At 43.1% G+C, this 12,238-nt stretch overlaps 1 long non-coding RNA gene across 1 annotated transcript; it reads right to left on the reverse strand.

The window, feature by feature from the left end:
• Window positions 1-357: 357 nt before the first annotated feature.
• On the reverse strand, window positions 358-3,109 carry LOC116536386. Its single transcript, XR_004262604.1, has 3 exons — window positions 1,942-3,109; window positions 1,656-1,733; window positions 358-930 (listed from the first exon to the last, which is right to left on the reverse strand). It is a non-coding gene; the product is annotated as an uncharacterized LOC116536386 (long non-coding RNA).
• Between the last annotated feature and the right edge of the window lie 9,129 nt (window positions 3,110-12,238).

Genomic DNA, 12,238 nt, shown 5'->3' on the forward strand with positions numbered 1-12,238 from the left:
GTGTATGTCTTCTTGGGTATAATTCAGAAAAGCTTCTCTAGAATTCTTGTTTTTTAAAAAATATATGTTTTATTGCATTTTAGGTTTTGGGGTACATGTGAAGAACATGCAGGATTGTTGCATAGGTACACACGTGGCAATGTGGTTTGCTGCCTTCCTCCCCATCACCTGTATCTGGCATTTCTCCCCATGTTATCCCTCCTCAACTCCCCATCCTCCACTGTCCCTCCCCTAATTCCCCACAACAGACCCCAGTGTGTGATGCTCCCCTCCCTGTGTCCATGTGTTCTCATTGTTCAACACCCGCCTATGAGTGAGAACATGAGGTGTTTGATTTTCTGTTCTTATGCATAGCCCAGGGGTGAGAACCACGGGGCCCAGAAGACCCGTGGCATTGTTTATTTCTGGAAGTGTCTCTAGACTCACAAAGGACCTGAGCTTTCCAATGTATCTCTAATGCTGCTGCTTTAGTAACCAGGACAATAACAGCATTTAACTTCAAAAAAGGGGCCTTCTTTAGGCAACAATCCTCTATTTACCACTGCTAGTGTCAAAGCTTCCATTAAAACATAAAGCTTTTCAATATGTAGGCCATAAGGTCTTAACCTGGAGTAAGAGGCTTATTGCAAACAATAATATTTGCTTGTATGTGCAATTTCTGGGAGAGGATCTAAAATTTTTTATAAGATTCTCGAAGGGGTTCATGATCCAAATTAAGAAGCCAAATCCCCTGGATAAATCTGCTGTTTGTAAACCCTATTAGAAGAATTCAAATCCTAACCCAGGTGATGGTGGACACTTCCAAGTGACTTGTAGATGACTGTTTCTTTGGCTTCTTCATAAGGGAGGCATTGCACCTTTTGGTGAGAAGTAAACACTGACTGCCAATGACGCCGAACACCAGGGGTTCAGTCTTGGGCCTGTTTCTCACTGCACAGAAAGGCAATCAATGAGATGAATATTGCCAGGAAAGAAAGGCTTTATTTGGGTGACATCACTAAGGAGACAGGAGATAAGTGTCAAATCCATCTTCCCAACCCACCAAAACCAGGGTTGATCTAGCGAGGAAAGAATGTAGCTATGCTCAGGAAAACCCGGAATGAGGGAGGATAAGGAAGAGGAGCTGGCCAGCAGGAAGCAGGTGGTCGGTTACGCAGTCATGGCGGTTGAGGGATCTGACCACTCACTGTCTGGATGTAGTTATTTGGTAACTTTCAGTTCCTTGACACTAACTGGGAGGCCTGAAGGAACCCACATAAGGGCTAGGCATGGTGGCTGACTCCTGTAATCCCAGCACTTTGGGAGGCTGAGGTGGGCAGATGACCTGAGGTCAGGAGTTCGAGACCAGCCTGGACAACATAGTGAAACTTGTCTCTACTAAAAACACAATAATTAGTCTGGTGCGGTGGCACACACTTGTAACCCGAGCTACTTGGGAGGCTGAGGCAGGAGGATCACTTGAACCTGAGAGGTGGAGGTTGCAGTGAGCCGAGATGGTACCCCTGCACTCCAGCCTGAGTGACAGAGTGAGACTCCATTTGAGTCCAAGGGGGTCAATTTCTGTGTTTATTCAAAAAAACCCCACAAACATCAATTCTATGGGGAAATGGGTCTGGCATCACCAAAAACCCTGAGAAACTGTGCACCGTGTGTACCTGTATTCTGATCATCTGGAAGAAGACAGAACTCTGGAAGTTTCTTCCCATTCCAAAGTTCTATGTCCAGCAGTGACCCTAGAGATTTTCAGGAAAGGAAATGGCATGTGTAATTGGCATATTTTCCAACGAAAACCTTATATCTGCCATCCTTGCCACCCATAGTGAACCATCCACTCTCCCAGATGCTTCCAGATTTCCTAATTTATGAAATCCTTCTAACACTGCATTTACGTGATGCTGGGTAGTAATTTTAACTGCATACAATCCAGTCAAATGCTCTTACCGTATGAGGATAATCTCCTAGATGTTTGAAACCTTTGTAAACTGTGGGTTCAATCTTTCTTCCCAGCTTTTCTCACGTCCCTTCTTGCAAAGACTCTTCTCTTAGCAACTCCTGTGTTCTCATAAATATTACAGAAACATTCTTGGTCCTGTCATTTGACAAAGAAACATAAATATTTAGATACTGTGCAGAAGTGCCAGAGTGGAAGTATAGACAAATGATGAGGTTTGGGATGTCATCATTTCTTCATCTTCTAGGAATGAAAAAGAAACAAAATGACTCCATGGTAGACAGTGTTAAGTGGAAAAGGATATTTAGGCAGGATTCTTCAGCAGATTGCATGCTGCCAACCTTGCCTTTTTGGATTGCTGAGAAAACAGTTGAATAGAGAAATCATAGATTTCAATGGTGAGGGGGGAAAGAATGCAAAAATTGTTATATGTCCAGCACACTGTATGAGATTTGGATTTCTCCTGTGTTTCCTGGGGCCAGGACCCAACTGTCTCTTCCAAACTCATGAACTCTTAAAGCAACCATGTATTAATGAGGCCAGTATGAGGTGGGAGTAGGCACTTCATCTTCATCTCATCAAATAAGCAACACATCATTGACTCCATAAGATCTGCAGCTTGATTGAAGCTTCTATGGCAGTGACCTAGATATTCTGGTTCATAAAAATACCAAATCCTTTAATGAAACACACAGAATTAAGCTAATATGATTTATGTCACCCGTCACCCAGGGGGCTGATGCCTCGTAGTGATCTTGATTAAAGGGAGATTATGAAATAGATGCAACCTCCCTCATTTGCATTTAGTTCAAAGAAAATGGCCCAAATGGAACTAAATAGGCATTTAAGTACAAGGAGAATATTTTTTTTTTAAATTAAGCATGAAAATGAAACAACGTGCCAATAATTCGCACAACATTATTTTAGGACTAGAAAGTGAATTAGGCATGAAAAAAGTTCCAAACTGATTATGTTAATTATGTTTCATCTGAACAAGGAAATTTAATAATCTCCATCCCCCAATACCTCAATCTTAAACTTGGTACTTTAAGCTATTTCCATCTTAGGGTGTTGAGTGGTGCATGTTTTGAACGTATGTGGTTTCTTTTTTGGTTTAAAGGAAGAAAAAAGTGAGAAACTAGTATGTAGTATTCTATGACTTTTATTTCATTATCCTCATTTTACAGGTAAAAAAAAAAAAATGGAGCTCAGTGGGTCCAATCTTAACAGTAGGAAGAAGTAAGGCAGAAGTGTAAATCCACGCCTGTCTGTTTTCAAAGCTCATTCTTTTCTACCTCACCATGTTGTCTTCTTTCCTATGTATCTGGAGTAAAGGCTATTTTGCATAACTAATATATGTATCAAATCCGGAAATGGTACCTGTAACAGAGAACACAGATCTAATACTGCATACATTACTTCCTTGGACATAATGGGCTTACTAATATCCCTTTCTGTAAAACAGTAGCATCTGCTTCCCTTGGACTGCACTAGGCATTGTTTTCATGTGATTACATAATTTCATATGACCAATGAGAGCCAGTATTGGTGAGTATATGAAAATTACAATGGGCTGGGTGTGGTGGCTCATTCCTGTAATCCCAGCACTTTGGAAGGCCGAAGCAGGAGGATCACTTGAGCTCAGGAGTTTGAGACCAGCCTGGGAAACATAATGAGATCTTGACTCTACAATAAAATCCCAAAATTTAGCCAGGGTGTGGCAGGTAGGCACCTGTAGTCCCAGCTACTCAGAAGGCTGAGGCAGAAGGACGGCTTAAGACCAGGAGGTCAAGGCTGCAGTGAGCCTGACCACAGCACTGCATTCCAACAACAAAGTGAGATCCTGTCTCAAAAAAAAAAAAAAAAAAAAAGAAAAGAAAAAAACAACAGTACATTAGGTGACAATTGCCTAGCTGGTGGTCAGAAACTGACAGGTATCTGCATTTATTTACCTAACCACATTTAAGATATGTGCAAAACAGCCAATGTAAGATCTCAGAAATGATAAGAGAAAATGCTAAGAAAATAGTGGTGCAAAACTCAAACAGATAACTAGATCAAAATGAGATGCTGTGGTGAGGAAGAGGAACCAACGCTGTCAAAGGAAAAGAAGAATGACTGGCTGTAAGAACAAATCAGAATAAGGTTGCAGGTGCAACTAGTCAGCAAACTATAGTCACAGTGGAACAGCAAATCATAAGAAATAAAACTGACTTGCTATGAAGTTAGGTATTATTCTCATACTAAGCATACCTCTCATTCCAGCTGCTACACATTCTTCCTGTTCAAAGAAATTACAGTTTCCTCAAAATAAATGTAATGCTTTTCATACAAGACATTTGTCACAATCATCTTGTATCTTCCCAACCTCTATTTATTTACAAACATTTATATATGTCCTTTTGACAGCTTAGTAATTGGACTTGTTAAAGTATTTTATCTAAGAAAGATAATATTACTAATTGTGTGTGTAATGAATAAATATACAAAGCAATATTACTTGAATGATAATTAAGCTCTGCTGTAATGAGGCATGTGGTGATGAACTCTGCTAGTAATGTAATGAATTCATTCTCAAAGCACAATGTTCCTAAGAGCAATTCACAACTGAGATCTAGATGGTTCAGTGCAGCATCCCTGGAGTCAGGACTGGTGTTTGGCACAAAGAAGGTGCTTAGTGATTGTTGAATGAATGAAGAAATAAGAAAAAAAAGAAGAGAAGTGACAAAGTCTAACATTGTAACCTATAATTTTAGAAGAAAAGAGAACAGGATATTCACAAACCAGCTTCAGTATCAATATGCATTTTTACTATTGGACAGTCAAACAACTGCTAACGTCAAGAGCAGAATAAGCACTGAGAAAGTTAGAGAAGCCCATTTGGGAGGCGACTGCGCACACACTAATTTCAATATTAGAAGAAGAACCTCAGTAACTGGTGGGAACTCCTATCCTAGATGCAAAGTATTGCATCTCAACAGTTTGCTTGTAATTCTTCCAAGGTTTGCCAAAACTGCAAATGGCTTTACATGAAGTTATATTTTGGTACATATTATTATGTACCAAATAATAATATGGTACATAATTTATGTCTTATAATAACTTTTATTATAAGACATGATTATAAGATATAAAACAATAATACGTACAGTTTACAAATGTAACCAAATTAAAAATCTTTGATAGCAGTGAAATCTGGATCCAATAGTGTAATAGCAGACACTTCAAATGAAAGGCTTTTACCTAGAAAAGAGAAGTTGCTTTTAAATGTTTAATAGCAATCTCAAAAGGCTTCTGAAATTTCAATGAAATTAATGTTAACTGTTATTTTACTACATGCTGACAGAGGCGAATGGGTACATATTATGCTTTGTAAACGTGATGTGAAAATACAATCACATATCTCAAAATGTCTCAACAAATAGGAAATGTGTGCTCAATTGCTTGATAATGGCCCTGCAGCCAGGGAAAGGCCTTCTTCAGCTCTTCGCCCTGACACCACACAGAGACAATTGGCTTCTTCAGGCTTCCTCAAGGCTGCTGGGGTATGGATTCTTCCTATGGAGAGAATTTGGAGGCAAGTGAGGTTCAAGACTTTTCCTATCGTTCCTAGAAGCAGGAGGAGAATGTTTTATCTCTTGACTTCTAAGCTTTTGTGCCCATCCAGGGACCATTCCATTTCCCAATATTTGTTAAGAAGAGGAGGGAGATGAGGTTTCTGTGAGGGCCCAGTGGTGGGATGGTGGCCAGGAGGTAGCAGCAGTGTGCAGATGAAAGCAATTCTGTGTCCATGTTTTATTAATTTATTTTATTTTTAATTTTTTTTGAGACAGAGTCTCTCTCTGTTGCCCAGGCTGGAGTGCAGTGGTGTGATCTCAGCTCACTGCAGTCTCCGCCTCCCAGGCTCAAGTGATTCTCCTGCCTCAGCCTCCTGAGTAGCTGGGATTACAGGTGCCTGCCACCATGCCCGGCTAATTTTTTTTTATTTCTAGTAAAGGTGGGGTTTCACCATACTGGCTAGGCTGGTCTCAAACTCCTGACCTCGTGATCCACCCGCCTCAGCCTCCCAAAGTTCGGGGATTACAGGCATGAGCCACTGCCCCTGGTGCACGTTCATGTTTTTCTTCCACACTTAGCTATGGTAATTCTAGAAAAATCCAACACAGATTGTCTCCACTGGACCATGACTTCTGAGCAGCATTTCCAGACAGTGCTGTACACAACCTTCCAATCCCGCTCCATGAGAGGTAGGAACAGCTTTGTTACAAGCAGGCTGAAAGGGATGACGGCCCAGGAAGGCATGGGTGCTCTTTCTGGCTCTCACGTGAAGAGGGCACAACTGCTCTCTGCATCTTAACGAGCCACATATGTTATGTGGTATGTGTGCTGGGGGAGGAGAAAGCAGTGTGCATAGATAGAATAAAAAAGGATGGTTCAGGAAAAAGAAACCGTCTACAACTGCCGTGGGCTCAGAGGTAGCGTGGATGGCCAGGCAGTGGAAAAATGTGATATGGGGAACACCTGCTAGTCAGTAAATTTTTTTTTTTTTTTTTTTTTTGTGAGATGGCATCAGCTGGAGTGCAGTGGTGCAATCTTGGATCACGCCAACCTCTGCCTCGCGGGTTCAAGTGATTCTCCTGCCTCAACCTCCTGAGTAGCTGGGCGTACAAGCATGCACCACCATGCCTGGATAATTTTTGTATTTTTAGTAGAGATGGAGTTTCACCATGTTGGCCAGAGTAGTCTGGAACTCGTGACCTCAATGAATCCCCTCACCTCAGCCTCCCAAAGTGCTGGGATTATAGGATTGAGCCACCATGCCCAGCCAATTTAGTAAATTCTTTCAAGCTTTACAGACCTATCTGGGTTGGGTTTGTGAACATTTTGTTCTTTTTATCAGCAATATATTCACGAGGAAGAGAATTCAGCATTTTTATTTACTCCACTGGTGGCTATTTTAAAGCAAGAGTCTTTCCATCTACTCTAAGGGGAGAAGGATTCCACAAAGGTGTCTTTAAAACATATTGTTCCCCTTATCAAAAGAGCCAGGAAAAGTCCTGCGTCTCCTTCCTAAAGTTGTTCTGGGCTGGCTCAACATGTAAACCTGGCCTCCGCAGCAGCAGCTTGTGCGTGATGGAGACTTTGATTGACAGAAAGGAGCTGTAAGTGCTAAAGATTAATCAAAATAAGCCTTTTCTGCAGGGAATACTGGTTTGTAATAAAACATTCAGGTTGCCTAGCATTTCGATGATTAGCTGCACAACATGAAAGGGATTTTTTTTTTGGATTAAAATGAGTAAACCCTACAAAGCACAGAATGTCTAAAAACCTCCATGTGGTAAAAGACACATGCTCAAACCAGTGAGGGACTAAGAGAACATGAGCGTTCTTCTGGACAGAGCTTTAGATGAATTGATTTTTCTCCCTAGTAGTATGACGTTGAGCAAGAGGTGAACACTTTACCTCTCCAAGCCTCATTTTTTTTAAGCAATCAAATAAAAATATTTGAGTCGCGGCTCTCTAAGTGCCTCTCCCACCTTTAAGTTGCTCCTGGCATCTGTGTGGACTGAAGAGCACGGACAAGGCAAACCATTGAGTTTGGTGCCTCTGGAGGCCTTGGTAATCTGCATGTTTCAGGTTACTTCACTGATGAGAAAAGAGCAGGGTGAGGCCAACTTTCCATGTGAATTCCTTATTCCTTCTGTTGGTAAGGACTTCGGATGAGTCCTACACAAGCCAGTTCTGGTAAAGCAGTTATTTAAGTGGCACCAGCTGATGGGCAAGCAGTGCATGAGAGCACGTACTCAGAAACCTATGACAGGGCACTCAGGGCCCCAGGAACTTGGGGGCCTGTTGTAGGTCACACCTTCCATGTTACTATGGTCCCCTCCTGCCACCCTTAAAAAGAAAGATGAGGGAAGATGCCCAGAGAGCAGACACAGCCCCAGCTTGAGTTTCCACAGAGCGTTCATTTTGGCAAGCACTCCTGATGGGATTGATTGAGACTCTCAGAGGAAACTGATGAATGGTTCCGTAGAGAGAACAGAATCTAAAGAAACAGTTTTTCTTACCTTTCCTTGTACCTTGGGAGTGAGGGCTGAATTACCTTTCTGACTTGATTCACTGCCACTGAGAAACTGGTTAAAGGGCCCTCTGTCTAAATGGTTTATTTGATGTCCTTATAGCTGGAGAAGGACCGTGAGGAGGCAGGTGGTGCTACAGATGCATTTTCATGTCACTGAAGTGCACAAATTTCATTAAGGATGATGTGGCATGGTGTCCATTTGCTGGTAAAGACACGCCGTCTTGTCTGTCAAAGCCTGCAGCATTGTCTGTGGCTGGCCTGTCGGTATTTTATACGTGACACGGAGACCCCCTTTATAATTGTGTTCTTCAAGAAGAAACTCACCCAACCCATAACACTGCGGGAATATTCCCCTCCTGCTCTGAAAAGCGGAGGGCTCATAGCCCTATTTTTTTTTTTCTTTTTTTTTTTTTTTTGAGGCAGAGTCTTGCTCTGATGCCAGGCGCCAGGCTGGAGTGCAGTGGCACGATCTTGGCTCACTGCAACCTCCACCTCCCAGGTTCAAACAATTGTCTTGCCTCAGCTTCCCGAGTAGCTGGGAATACAGATGTGTGCCACCACGGCCAGCTGCTTTTTTTTTATATTTTACTAGAGACGGGGTTTCACTATGTTGGCCAGGATGGTCTCATTCACTTGACCTCGTGATCTACCCACTTCAGCCTCCCAAAGTGTTAAGATTACAGGCATGAGCCACCGCGCCCGGCCATAGCCCTATTTTTTAGTGGATCATAGCTTAGGCCGGCATTACCTGTTACGATGTGGGAGGCAAACTGCCTGCATCCTGGACGCTCTTTCTGGCTGCACAGCAGGTGTCAGAGGCAGCACCCAAGGCTCACATTCATTGGAATCGGCATGAGCAGAAAGCAGGATCTGGAGTAGAAAAATCTGGTTTCCACCCGAGCTCTGCTATCAGGAAAGCACGTCCTCTTCTCCCGTTCAGCCTTGGTTTCCACATCCAGGGATGATGATAATTATTATGCAGGTAACAGATTTCCTAGGAAGATTAAAAGAGAAATGATATCTGGAAACCCGTATAAACTGAAAACATGAAGTTAAAAGCTTTTTTTATTATTTTATTTCTGTGATCCTCATTTAGCACTCTGATGGTTAATGAGGTACTGTACTAATTGTGTTATTTATTAACTTTGTTTGTATTTTATGCGACTTTGACATATCCGGGCCTTGTGAACCTGGGAAGGAATGGCCCCCTGAGGCTAACTAATTTCTAGAGATAGAAGGGCTTACAGGTGAGTGCGCCCATGACCTGCAAACCAACCATCCTGTCCATGCTGCACCCTCCTCCTTTTATCTGGCTCCTGCAGTCTGGGATACTATTCTTCTGCCCTCAATCACCTCAGGGCCAGGCATCTGACAAGAGGGGACACCCCAATACCCTCGAGCCTGCAGAAATGACTTGGACTACCCAACCCCAGGTCTGCTCCTCTCCCTCACGTTGCCTCCTGTGATAGCCAGGAAAGGCTTTCACCCCTTTCTTCCCTTCTTCCCCCGGCTCCTGGCCAGGCCTGCTGCCTCCCCACATGGCCCTGTGTGGTGTGCCCTGCCCCTGTTTCCAGGAGTTGTGTGGGAGTTTAAGCGCTTCCCATCTTAACAATCATTTCTATGGCTGTGCACGTCTTATCATGCCTGATTAAAACAAATCCCAGGTGTGTGTATGTGATTTTTTAGAGACAGAATTTTGCTCTGTTGCCCAGGCTGGAGTTCACTGATGTCACCCGGGTTCACTGCAGCCTCCATCTCCTGGGCTCAAGTAACCCTCCCGCCTCAGCCTTCCAAGTAGCTAAGACCATAGGCACACACCCCCATGTCTGGCTTTTTAAAAATTTCTTGTAGATATGGGGTTTCCCTACATTGCCCAGGCTGATCTGCAACTCCTGGGCTCAAGTGATCCTCCCACCTCAGCCTCCCAAAGTGCTGGGATTATAGGCATGAGCAACCATACCTTGCCCCAGGTAAAATTTTAAGTCAGGTGCCCATATGAATATAGTATTTCTGGAATGAACAGATCCATGGAACATAACAGGCAATGGCCTGTGTGTTTGACAAGACTGCGTGATCTCTAGGTGGCAGGACTGGAGGGGGTTCAGTGGGGTGTACTAGACAGCAGCCCCTGGGATTGCCAGTAGGTGCCAGGGCCTGAGCTCCACCTCAGAGCACGCAGGGCAGCTCCTGTGGGTGTGATTTCTTTAATCTCCACCACCTGCTCCTGCCATGCCACAAGAGGTTACTGCTCGGCCGGACTGAGAACTATTGGTGTGAATCGCCTGCAAAGTTTTCTCCAGCTTTAAAATATTATTATACTAAATAAACCCTAGGGACCATTTTGTGGGCCAAAGATAGTTGAGGTAGATAAATTAGATACAGAAAGATCCAAAATATTAGATCACATAGACTACTCCCTCTTGATATAAGAAAAAAAAAAAATACTGGCCGGGCGCGGTGGCTCAAGCCTGTAATCCCAGCACTTTGGGAGGCCGAGGCGGGTGGATCACGAGGTCAAGAGATTGAGACCATCCTGATCAACATGGTGAAACCCCGTCTCTACTAAAAAAATACAAAAAAAAATTAGCTGGGCATGGTGGCACATGCCTGTAATCCCAGCTACTAAGGAGGCTGAGGCAGGAGAATTGCCTGAACCCAGGAGGCGGAGGTTGCGGTGAGCCGAGATCGCGCCATTGCACTCCAGCCTGGGTAACAAGAGCGAAACTCCGTCTCAAAAAAAAAAAAAAAAAAATACATTTACTGTCTTTTAAAATGAAGTGGAAGGGGGGCAAGGTTTTCCCCACATTTGAGCTGAATAGAAAACTGTTGTGCCCATTAAGTAAGGATGGTGACCCATGATCATATGGCCTTTTGGGTTTTCCTTTTGGCCCTGAGCTGTTTGATGGAAGGAACAGCTTTGTGATGTATAATTCAGTGTCTTGTATCTGGCCCTGGAGGCTACTGAGATAGTTTATATAATGATGATACTCATGAGGGAAGAATTAATTGCATCTTCCTCTCCAGTTGCTGAATGCTACAGTATCACTGGAAAAACCAGAATTCCCCTTAGGAAACCCAATTTCAAGTTAATATACAGTAATGCTGTACATGGCTTTATTAATCTAGAGCCAGAGCAGATGAGGAGGTAGGAACTGGCTGTCTGCAGACTGGAGATGTTGGCTTTTGCTTGGCCAGTCCACAGGCCAGCTGTGTGATTGGGGTCACCTCCCTAACCTCTCTGTTCTTTAAGTTCCTTCCCTAAATATGGAGCTGAAATAATCACATATATCTCTTGGGCACACATAATAAAAACAAATGAGATAATGTCTTTAGAGGGATTTGAGTTTCTTGAAGAGAATTACTGTAACATACACAGACACTCGTGTGTGTGTGTGTCTATTCATGTTATCAGTGTGACAAAGGCAGAAACTATAACACCTCCCAAAATGCAATTCTACTCCACTCATTTTCCTTAACATTAAAGCCATTTCTCCTCCACAGAGCTGCTGTGAAAGTTAATACTAATGCTCCCAATAGATTGCATTTGGAAAAGGACGTTGTGTGTCGTGCAGCTAGAATGCCACGTGTCCTATGGGAATGACCGCATGCTGAGCTCAGGAAAGACCTCAGACATGTTTTCCAATGGCCTCCATCAAATCTCTGTTGTGTATTCTTTTCATTGCTAATCGCAGTGGTGTTTAATTGTTAAAGCCATGTGTGTTTCAAGGGAAATTGAATCCATATGTTTCTGATTCATTCACACTGAGCTCATCAAATTGTTGTTTTGTAAGAGCTATTTGCTGTCCAGGAAGAATTCCCCAGCGCCCCTCCCTACACCATGCTATGCTTTCTAATATCTTTAAAACAGGATGCTGTGCTCCACCCAGAAAAACCCTCTATCAATACCATACTACTGCAATCACCTCCTCCTCCTCTGTAACGTTTTAAATGATAAAAGTAAGCCTCTTTTCATGGGTGCAGGACATGACGATATCTTACAGAAAAGCCGCCTAAGTATATCCTATGAAAACTGCAGAGTGAAAACTGAGTTAAACAAAGTTAAGAAAGTCTCTTCATTGATATTTCAAGACTTCAAATTTTAAAAAGTGAAGGGGCCGGGTGTGATGGCTCATGCCTGTAATCCCAGCACTTTGGGAGGCTGAGGCGACCTGATCACTTGAGGTCAGGAGTTCAAGACCAGC

Source organism: Sapajus apella, unplaced genomic scaffold (assembly GCF_009761245.1).
Source record: "Sapajus apella isolate SASKATOON/1434 unplaced genomic scaffold, GSC_monkey_1.0 scaffold100, whole genome shotgun sequence".
NCBI classification, from domain to species: Eukaryota; Metazoa; Chordata; class Mammalia; order Primates; family Cebidae; genus Sapajus; species Sapajus apella.